This window comes from Heterocephalus glaber, unplaced genomic scaffold, assembly GCF_053883595.1.
Source record: "Heterocephalus glaber isolate CG9 unplaced genomic scaffold, H.glaber_assembly_v1.0 deba00001613, whole genome shotgun sequence".
Lineage (NCBI taxonomy): Eukaryota > Metazoa > Chordata > Mammalia > Rodentia > Bathyergidae > Heterocephalus > Heterocephalus glaber.
The window spans coordinates 36576555-36587867 of NW_028258384.1; the positions used below are offsets into that span (position 1 = coordinate 36576555).

General features: G+C 36.2%; 2 pseudogenes; both read left to right on the plus strand.

Moving 5' to 3' along the window:
* Nucleotides 1-278: 278 nt before the first annotated feature.
* On the plus strand, nucleotides 279-1635 carry LOC101706439 (lysine-rich nucleolar protein 1 pseudogene; annotated as a pseudogene).
* Nucleotides 1636-6115: 4480 nt separating this feature from the next.
* Nucleotides 6116-10087, plus strand: LOC101706092 (serine/threonine-protein kinase VRK2 pseudogene; annotated as a pseudogene).
* Nucleotides 10088-11313: the final 1226 nt, after the last annotated feature.

Genomic DNA, 11313 nt, shown 5'->3' on the forward strand with positions numbered 1-11313 from the left:
CACTGATTCATGTTAAAAATCCTACATAAAATTGGAATAGATGGTCTTTATCTCAATCTGACCTAAGCCATCTAAGACAAACCTACAGCCAACATCACACTAAATGGACAAAAACTAAAATCTTTCACTCTAAAATCAGGAACAAGGATATCCGCTGTCACCACTCTTATTCAATATAGTTCTGAAAACATTAGAGCAATTAGACAAGAGAAAGAAATAAAAGGAATAAGGATGAGACCGTGCTCTCATGTGGAGGTGGGGAGGTTTGACCTGCAGAAATGATCACCAAGACTCAAAGTAGACCTGGGCCTTGGGCTCCTAGAGGAAAAAAAAAGAAGAAAAAAGTGGTCAAAGAACCAGAGACTCAATACTCAATTATAAATGATGGCAATTATTTTGCTGATAGTTCTCCTATGAGGGCCACAGCCCCCTCTAGGACCATTAGCCAAGGGTAGGTACCGGAGATACCCCTGGTGAAGAAGAAAAAAAAATAAAAAGAAAGGCCACATCACCTTTTGTGAGGAGCTCCCAGAATCTGAGCTCACATCACGAGCCAGATGAATGGAGAAGTCCCCCAACCCCAGGAAGCAGACCCTTGACCACTCAGAGTCCTTCAGTGGAGAGAAAAAAAAGAATTCCTTGCCTTTTGCCATGTCACAGGGCTCAGGGCTAAAGGCCTCCCCGGACCCCAGACAGGGTGAGGAGGCCACCAGAGCTGAGAAGAAGCTCAAAAAACACGAAAGAAAAAAAGCCCAAGATACCACTGCCTGTCCTATCCCAGACCCATGGCCCTATAAGGCCAGAGATGCTTTGTATGGATGCACAGTGGGGAAGGAGGCCGAGGAGCAGGCGGCCTTGGGGCAGAAATGGAAGCAGGGCAGCTCCAGAGAACACAGCGGGAAAGTGAAGAAGAAAGTCCACCAGGAGGAAGACGCCCACCTAGGCCACTCAGAGCTCTCCAAGTCCATGGAGAGCAGCCCTAGGAAAGGAAAGAAGAAGAAGCCAGGCAAGTTGAAGTTCTAGAGTACATCCCAATACGAGATGACCCTAAGGCCCCAGTGAAGAAGAAAACAAAGGCTAAGAAAAAGGTAGAACAGCCAGTTGTTGAGGAGCTGGCTCAGAAAAGGAAGAAAAAGAAGAAGAAAGCAAATGTGGTAGCAGCAGACCCTTTGAAGGAAGAGCCAGACACAGACCTGGAGGTGGTGCTGGAGAAGAAAGGCAACATGAGTGAGGTGCACATAGATCAGGTGAGGCGCAAGGCCTTGCAATAAGAGATCGATTGGGAGTCGGGCAAGACAGAAGCTTCTGAACCCAGAAAGTGGACAAGGACTGTTTGGCCAGTGGGATACTGCAGGTTTTGAAAGCAAGGAACAGAAACTGAAATTTCTCAAACCTATGAGTGGCTTTAAGAATCTGTACCCTTCATTCCGTTTTCCCCCTGGCATGACTACAAGACCCAACATGGCCCTCAGCAAGACGGCAGGTGACATCCCACAGCAGAACTTGCGGCAGGACTACGACCAGGCCATGAGCTGGAAGTACAGCCGGGGCACTGGCCTGGACTTCTCTGCCACCCCCAACAAAGTCTTGTACATCGACAGGAATGCGTCCAGGTCTGTCAGGTTGGAAGATTAAATGCTAGTGTCTTCTACCCAAACAGCCCAGATGGCTTGTCTCAGTTTTGCAGATGAAAGCCACCTAGCAGCTGTGCAGGATGGAACACCTCTGGAGACTAAAGACAAATGGGCAGCTCACATGTCCTGGAAGCAAAAAACTGTTTTCTGTTAAACCTTCATCCCTGTGGTTGACATGGGCACACAAATAATGGCGGTTGACAACTGGCCTTTGTTGAGGGTATAGTATGGCCCAGGCAAATACTGTTTCTGCATTACTGTATTTAATTATCATTTTGAAATGGGTGCTATTCATGAGGCAGCTTAGGTTCAGGGAAGAAGTAATAAAATTGCCCAGGGCCACCCACCATTGAGTGCCATGTGTTACAAGGTGGTACCCTAACCCCTAAGTCACCAATCAGTCTGATGTCCCTTCTAGGGACTTTCACCCAGAATACTTGTTGGGGATCAACTGATGAAGGAAACAAGTTTTATGTCATGTCTGATTCTCAGGAAGTGGAATTAATGGTAATAAGGGATTGGCAGGCTTACTTGTCTTCCCGTTTGGAATAGCTGCACATAGACATGAGGTGCCCACAAGGAGATATGGCCACCCTTTCTCTGCTGCAGCTGCCGTCTTTCCCTGAGCTTGGATGTGCTTGGATTTGACATTTCTAGGTGTTTGTTGGACTCTGAACAAAGCATTCTAGAGAGCAGTTACACGAAAAAAAAAAAAAAAGGAATAAGAATATGAAAGAAAGAAGTTAAATTATCATTATTTGAGGATGACATGATACTCTGCATAGAAAACCCCACCAAAAGACTTCTAGATTTAATAACCAAATTCAATAGCATAGCTGGATACAAAGTCAACACTCAAAAATCAATAGCATTCCTGTACACAAATAACAAACTCACTGAGAAAGAAATTAAGGAAACAACACCGAGCATCCAAAGAGAGAAAGAAAGAAAGAAAGAAAGAAAGAAAGAAAGAAAGAAAGAAAGAAAGAAAGAAAGAAAGAAAGACCTAGGAATAAATCTAATGAAGAAAGTAAAAGACCTTTACAAGGAAAACTACAGTACTCTGAAAATGGAGATCAAAGAGGATATCTGAAAATGGAAAGATAACCCTTTTTCTTAGGTGGGAAGCACCAATATAGTGAAAATGGCCATAATTCCAAAATTGTTATACAGATTTAATGCAATCCCAATTAAAATTTCAATAACATATCTCAGAGAATTAGAGAAAACAATCCTAAAATCATTTGGAACCAGAAGAGACCTAAAATAGCAAAAGCAATTTGAGGCAACAAAGGCAAAAGCAGGGGCCATCACAATCCCTGACTAGATTAGTATGATATTCTTCATCTTGGGAAAATTGCCTAATTAATATAATGCTGCAGAATTGTTTAGATTTGAATTCATCTGTAAAGCTAAAGGTATAAATGTGAAACATTTAATACAAGCCTGAAAAAGTGAACTGTGAATCTTCATTTCTAACACTAATTTAACTTTCTATATTGGATCAAACTGTTATATTTAGGTAATATTGAAAGTGGTACTACTTAATTTAAATGTTAAATTTTAAATTACTAGGTTTATATCAAAACCAACATTTCACACATGCACTTTTTAAAGCATAATAAGGATTATATTCTAGATAATGTAATGATCTCTTGGCACTCATAATGCAAGTAATAGTTCAGAGATGAGAATATTATTGCTATATGGGAATCACATTTAAATTTTAAAACATTTTGTATTAAGACAAAATACATCTAGTAAGTTTGGCATAGTCATTGAGCTATCTTTAATGTTTCTTCTAAAAAATAGGTGGTTTGTATCAATGATAAAAATTTCTATACAGAATCTACTTCCTCAGTCTATCTACTTCCATTTTTAAAGATGTGTTCTATTGTATCACACAGTAACTAAAAATCAATTATCACTCTGAAAACTTACTGTACTCTAAGTTCTGGCTAGATAAAGCACTCCAGGTTTTGCTATGGACTGGTTCTATAAAACTTCCATTGTTTCCAGTTTGTATTTTTTAAAGGAATAGAATATACTTTCACAAATTTCCATACTATGTCTTAAGAAAAGTAAGTAGTCACCTCCATAATTTAGAGACCACTGAAGTAGTGTTTGGAATCCTCCATGTGAGCTAATGAATGTAAGAAGATGTACATATATTGTTAGTGTTGTAAACAGTGCAGCCTGAAGCCTGAGTCTGTCTAGAATGGATATAACCAATTTAGACATCGTGTTATAGATAAATAAGCATTGAAATATAAACCAAAGAACCACAGTATATTCTACCTTCAATTTTTTGTAAACCATGTTTTGTGGATAACTTCAGTTTTACCATAAGGCTGATATATTTCAATATTTTGAAACATCAGTATTAATTTTGAGTTGGCAGAGGTAACCTAACCAACTACCATGTTTGGTACTAAGATATATACCTTTCAATACAATTATTGAAATGCAAAACAAAAAACATCAAAAACAGCGTGATACCAGGTGGTGGTGCATGCCTGTAATCCCAGAACTTGGAAGGCTGAGGCAGGAGAATTACCACAAGTTCATGGACAGCCTGAACTACATAGTGAGATGCTGTCTCAAAAAAAAAAAAAAAAAAGCACAGTACTGGCAACGAAACAGACCCAAGGTTCAATGGAACAGATTAGAAGATGCAGAAACAATTCCATACATACTCAGCCACCTTATCTTTGACAAAGAAGCCTTATCTTTGACAAAGGAAGAAAGATAGCCTCTTTAATAAATGCTGCTGGAAAAATTGGCTTTCCACATGCCAAAGATCAAAACTAGACCCATATCTTTTACTATGCACTAAACTCAAATCAAAATGGATCAAAAATCTAAATATTAAAACAGAAACATTAAATCTGCTGAAAGAATAGGTAGAACTCTTGAAGACATAACTGTAGGGAAATACTTTATGAACAAAACCCTGATCACACAGGAAATACCACAAGAACCAACAACTTATTAAAGTTAATAAGATAATAATATTATCTTAACTTAATTATATTATTAAGTTAGATAATAAGTTATTAAACTTATTACCATCTTATTAAAGACCTTTTGCATAGCAAAAGAAACCACTAACAAAGTGAAGACAACTCACAAAGTAGGAATAAAAATTTTTCCAGCTGTTCCTCAAAAAACTAATATCTAGAATATATAAAGAACTCAAAAAAAGCAGACCCCCCCCAAAAAATTTAAAGGTACAATCCAACTATGGGCATATGAAATGAATAGACCTTTCTCAGATAAACAAGTAGAAATGACAAATATATATATGAAAAATATTCAAAATCACTGGTCATTTGAGAAATGTACATTGATGCTGAGATTCCATTTCACTCCAGAAAGAATGGTATTATCAAGATATCGGCCAATAACAAATGCTGGTGGAGCTGTAGGGAAAACGGAACCCTTCTCCACTGTTGGTGGGAGTGTAGACTGGTGGAACTCAGTGTGGAGTTTCCTTAAAATACTAAAACTAGAGCTTCCATTTGACCCAGCTATTCCTCTTCTTGGTATCTTCCCAGAAGAATTAAAAGCATCATACCACAGCGATATATGCACACCCATGTTTATAGTAGCAGTTTTAAATAGCTAAATCTTCAAAACTGCCCAAATGTCCATCAACTGATGAATGGATAAAGAAGATATTGTTTTTTACACAATGGAGTAGTACTTAGCTATAATGAAGGATAAGCTTAAGACATTTCTAGCTAAATGGATACACCTTGAGACCATACACTTAAGTAAAATAAATCGGACACACATGTTTAAATACCACTTTGTTTTTCTGGCCTGAGAAACCAAAAGTGGAAATAAGGACCAAAATGTATAATAGATATTGGGAAATGGAAAGAAAATGTTCAAATGAGAAGGGGAACACAGGAGGGGGCGGGGGAAAGGAAAGAAGGACAAGAGAAAAGAGAATACAAGGAAAATGGAAACAAAGCTTCTGCAAAAGAGGGGAAAACAGGTTGAAGGTGAGGGCACTGGAAAAAAGAAGGAAGATAAATCATGTACAGGTACAAATTCCCTATAATGAATGTAAACTTTGTGTATATCTAAAATGTACCAATAAACGTTTTGCTTAAAAAAATTTTTTTTCTAGATCAGTTCCCCATATTAAGTGCATATAGGTTAGCAGAGGGAAAAGTGACAGGTACTATTAACATGAACTAATTCATTAAAAAGATATGTAGCTAAAAATTAGGACATGAAACTAGATAACAAGGCCTGGAAGGAAGGAAGGAAGCTAGGAAAGTTGAGAATAAAAGATACCCTAACAGTACAGGCACAGAAAGAATGAGTACTATACTATATGAGTGAGGTAGGAATCCCTAGAGAAAAAAATGACATTGATATGAATGCTGAAAGGCCTTAGGAGTGTATCTAATGTGTAATTTATCTACTGCACAACCAATCCTTATTGGCACCATACCAAAACTAAGAACATGTCTGGTGACAGCATCAAGGACCATAATGAGTACAAAGGACTAGAAAAGTAGATGCCAAGAATATAGAAAGAAAGCTAGGTGGGCAAAGCAGATTATGCATGATAAAGATCCAAGAAATAGATGATTACAATAAAGCTGAAAGTCTAGAATCAGGTCAAGATATGAAAAGATACCAGAATAAGATAGTAACTATAATAAGATACACAGACAAGAAGTGGAGGATTAGGAATGTGTAAGGCTAGAACAGATAGAAGTTCTGGGACATCATTACACAGGACTGACATGGACCTGAAGCCCTGCCACCCCTCTTCCTAATTGCCTCTGCTTGAATTCAATCTCCTCTGCTTGTTTCCTGATACACATCCTAGTGCTTTGGGGATAGCCAAATGAACTCTTCCAGGACAGAGTCCTTAGTGAGATCTTCTGTTGCCAATTATCTGCTTATCTATTTGCCTACTACTAAATTTTAGCAATGTGCTACACACTGGTCCGGATGTCCTCTCTTCCTCTCGTTGCACAATAAATGCTTATTGAAATTAACTTTCTGGAGAATTTCCAGATTACTTGCCCTGCTCCAGTGTGTCTGGCCCTCCCTGGTGAGGTCCTAGGGTTGCCAGGTGCCTGGTTTAGACCAAAACAGTCTAGTGTTTGAACTTCTTGTCCAGTAATAAATACTAGATAAGTGACTGTTCCCTTTTTCCAATTAAAAAAATTGTATTGTCTTAGAAAAAATTTTGTACACTTGAATAGTGCAATTCAGTGGAAGGTAGAAATTGTTTTCATTGCATTTTTTATATCATGTCTTTTCAAAATTAGAACTTCAGATACTAATCCAATGTATACATAATTTTTGTAGATAATATTTAATACAATCTAGTCTGTTCTTCCTCTAACCACATCTTAAAGTATGACAGAGTGTAGAGCAGAAATATTAGCTTATATCTTAGACAATAAGTTTAATTATAGGAACACCATTATTGTAAACAAAGATATGTTGAGCATCTGTTTTAATGATTTGAGAACAGCTTTAAAATAAATGCAGTGAATGCTAATTTCTCCACATCCAAAGGGAAATAGAAAGACTTTAGTTAAAGTAGCTTCCTTAGATGTGTTTCTTTAGACAGATAGGTAAGTTGTATACAGACAGACAGACAGATAGGTGGATATGACCCTTTAGCCTTCCATTGCAAAACCTTTGGCTTCCTGATATGGACTCACACAGGACACCATACTGAGCTCCAAGGTTTTGATTGGATCCTTCAGATCTCCAACATACAGACTGTCTTTTTGTACTCTTCCACACCTGATTCTGTGGGTGGCCACTGTAAGCTAATCTTGTAAATTCTTGTATATTTATATATTTACATTAAATCTGTTTCTCTAGTAAGCTCTGACAATACAACCATTGTGAAGAGCCAGAACTTCCCACAGTAACAAAGGGCCTTCAACTTCAGGTGTCAAGCAAGAGCAAGTGAGGAATCTGGGCTTGTATTTCCACCTGACAGTAATGAGAAAGTTCCCTTCCTCTTCTAGAGAGGTATCAAAGAAAGCCAGCTGAAACAGAAGGTTCAAGTGAGATTTGGTATCTCTTCAAGTAATATAAAAATTCCCAGGTTTTGATAATAAGTCATTCGTATCAAGAAACAGGATAATCCCAAATTGAATGTGAAAAGCCACCAATACTGAGATGAAAAGGATTTTAAGATTAGCTGACAAAACTTTTAAAACAGCTGTTATAAAAATGCTTCTATTCTCAATAACAAAAACACTTGAAACAAAGAAAAAATACAAAATCTCAAAAAATATGTCATAAAGTAGTATACAAGTCATAAAGTAGAATGTAAATCAAATAGAAAATTTAGAACTTAAAATATGATAATAGAAATTAAAAATCTCGGTAGATGGATTCAACAATGAAATGGAAGGGAAAGATTAACTGTAACATAGAACAAAAGAAATTACCCAACCTGAATAACGGAGAATAGTGAAAGAAAAACAACAGAAACTCAAGCACCCATGGACTTATAATAAAAGATCTGATATGTATGTCATCAGTCTCATACAGAGAGGAGAAAGTGAGCAAAGCTGAAAAAATACTGAAAGAAAGAGCAAGCATGTTCAAATTTGTCAAGAAACACAAACTTTCAGATCAGATTTAAGAAGGTGAACAAACCATAATCAAGATAAACTGAAATAAAATTCACCCAAACTCACATCATAATTAAATTTCCAAAAAATGAAAACAAAGGAAGAAATCTTGAAAAAAGCTAGAAAAAAAAACACCTTGCCTATGGGGAAAAGCAATTCTAATGACAGCTGATTTCAAATTAGAATCCATGAAGGCCAGAAGGCAGTAGCACAATATTTTTCAATTTTTGAAAGAAAGCATTTCAACCCAGAATCTTACACCCAGAAAAAGAAATATCCTCAAGGAATGAAGGGAATCAACACATTCTCAGATATGGGAAAACGAAGAGAGTTTGTTGCTAATAGACATACATATAAGAGCGGCTAACAAATATTCTCTAAACCAAAAGGAAATGATAGAAGAAAAAAGCTTGTGTTATCAGGAAAGAAGAAAAACAGTAAGAATTTTAATACAGAAAAATAATATGGGTGAATACCACAGGTTTTCTTTTTCTGAGTTTTCTGAGTTATATTTGATAGTTGAAACAAAAATTATTACACTAAATGATATGTGGTTATAAATGTATATAAATTGAATATATAAGATAATTATAAACAGAAAAGTATAAAGGGACATTAAAGAAGGTAACCTTTCTACACTTCACCCCAATTAGTAAAATAACAACAGCAATAGAGAGTGATAAGTTATACACATAAAAGATCTCAACCAACAACTAAAATATACACGTGAAGAGAAACATCATAAAACACTATAAATTATCTGAAACAAGTTTCTAATAAATATTCATGTAACCTACAGGAAGACAAGAAAACAGATCAATGACAAAAATAGCAGGGCCCAAAGAGCCCAGCAGCTAGCAATTCTGAGTCCCAAAGTGGTATCAACAATAAAAAATGAGAAATATAAACTTCCTCTTCCCCTTCCAGATTGCAAGACTGTGGTTTTTATAGAGGGAAAACAATATGTGGTAGGTAAGATGATTGGCACTGGAGGTGCTAGACCTGGAGGGGAAGTGAAGCATTAGGAAGTCATTGAATTGATATATTTAGCCTTCCAAAAAAAAAAAAAACAACGAAACAAAACAAAAAAACCAAAACAGACTAACAAATATGCAAGACATGTCATAACTGGAATATCAAGAAAAATAGCCCATTATTTTCAGAACTTAAATTTTATCAGAGAGCAGCAAAAATTACTTTATCAAAAAGTAGGTAGAACTCAAGCAACTTTATCACTTAGGAATTCCTCTGTTTTATGCATCTGGCCTAACTGAATTCAAGGGAAGAAGTTATAGGTACATTGTAATAGAAACAGTGGGAATAGATTTACAGAAGCTCTCAGACCAGAATGGTACTTTTAAAAAGTAAACTGTTCTACAGCTAGGTGTCTGAATGTTGGATGTACTGGAATAACAGAAAAGTGAATATGTTTATAGTAATATAAAAGCAGCAAATCTACTTTTAGGTTACAAAAAGCTAGATGGGGTTTATCTTACAGATTATGGACATTCATACAAGAATTGTCCATAAGAGAACCATAAACATTAAGAAAATCCTAGAAAAACCCACAATGGGGAAAATATAGATGTCAACAGGGAGTACCCTGTCCAGACGAAGTGACATAAAATTCCTCAGCTACTTTCTTGCATGGTGGTTATGTGGGAAATGTCCCTGGGAACAGAACTTGAAGGACCTGTGACTATTCAGACTGCTAAAACCAATCTGTTGGATGAGCTCCCTGAGTCAGTGCTTACGTGGGCTCCCTCTGCAAGCAGTTTCTGGAGTGAAACCCAGTGCTTCTGTAATTCTCCATTTGAGTGAAGGTAGGTTTGGAGGCAAAGTGAAGGTTAAGGAAGTCATTCCTGCCAACCCATGAAGCTTCCCAGATTTTTCCACTGTGAGATAAAAACAACTAAGAGAGAAAGTGAAATGATCCAATTTTTGACATGTGCTTATAGGTTAGCCTATGATGAAAACTCAAATTATCAAATGCCCAACAAAGTTCTGAACCTAGGTGGAACACCTTCAAGACTACTGGAAATTTCCCATTAAAGGAGAAAGTGTAAATGTACAAGTACATACTTCAGATAATCAAAATATTGATTCATGAAAGGCCACAACAGGACAAATAAATGAGATGTAAAATAAGTAAACAGAAATAAGTCCACAGTGAGAGAAGTGCTAAGTTCTATACAACCTATGGAAAAATGCAAAAAGAGAAACTGATTGGATGGTGAACAATGAAGAAGCTCAGGAAAGTACAAGGTGACAAAATATTGTGAATCATTCTATATTAATAATATGCACCAATAAACATATGTGAGTCTTAAGATTTTTTTAACAAAATAAAGTTTCCCACAAAAATCTAGCTGTACATAATTCCCAAATTCATTTCAAAAACCTCATCAAAATTCTATCTGTTCAAATATTTTCCACAAGCCTAGATCCTTGTTTTGATATACACACTCTTCCATGACTGATGCAAGAATCACAGAATTAGAAATTTCCATAAGACTGGCCTACAATTTCCCAATTTAGTCTTACTGAAGAAACACAGATAGATACAAATTATTATGGCTTCATTATACATTTCCTTTTGGTGTCAGTCTGTCAAGCTTTATATTTTTTCAGAAAATATTGAAGAGAATCTGTTTGACCATCAGGGAAATAAAGAGAACAAACAAGCAAAGTAAAATGGCATAGTTTAAATTGTCTAAATACACCAATTGAAAGACAGAGATTGGCAAAGTAGATTTAAAAATATGACCCAATGATATGCTCTCTAAAAGAAACTCACTTTAAATATAAACTACATGGTCAGACTGAAAGTAAAGTAATGGTAAAAATCTATCAAGCAAACATTAATCATAGGAAAATAAGAGTTACTATATTAGTATTGGACAATGTAGACTTTGGAGCAAAGAAAATTACCAGAAATATTGAAGAACATTATATAATGATTATAGAGTCAGTTCCCTAAGAAGAGTAGCAATTCTAAATGTGCATGCAATAAAGAAAGGATAAAAATATATGAAACAAAAGCTGGT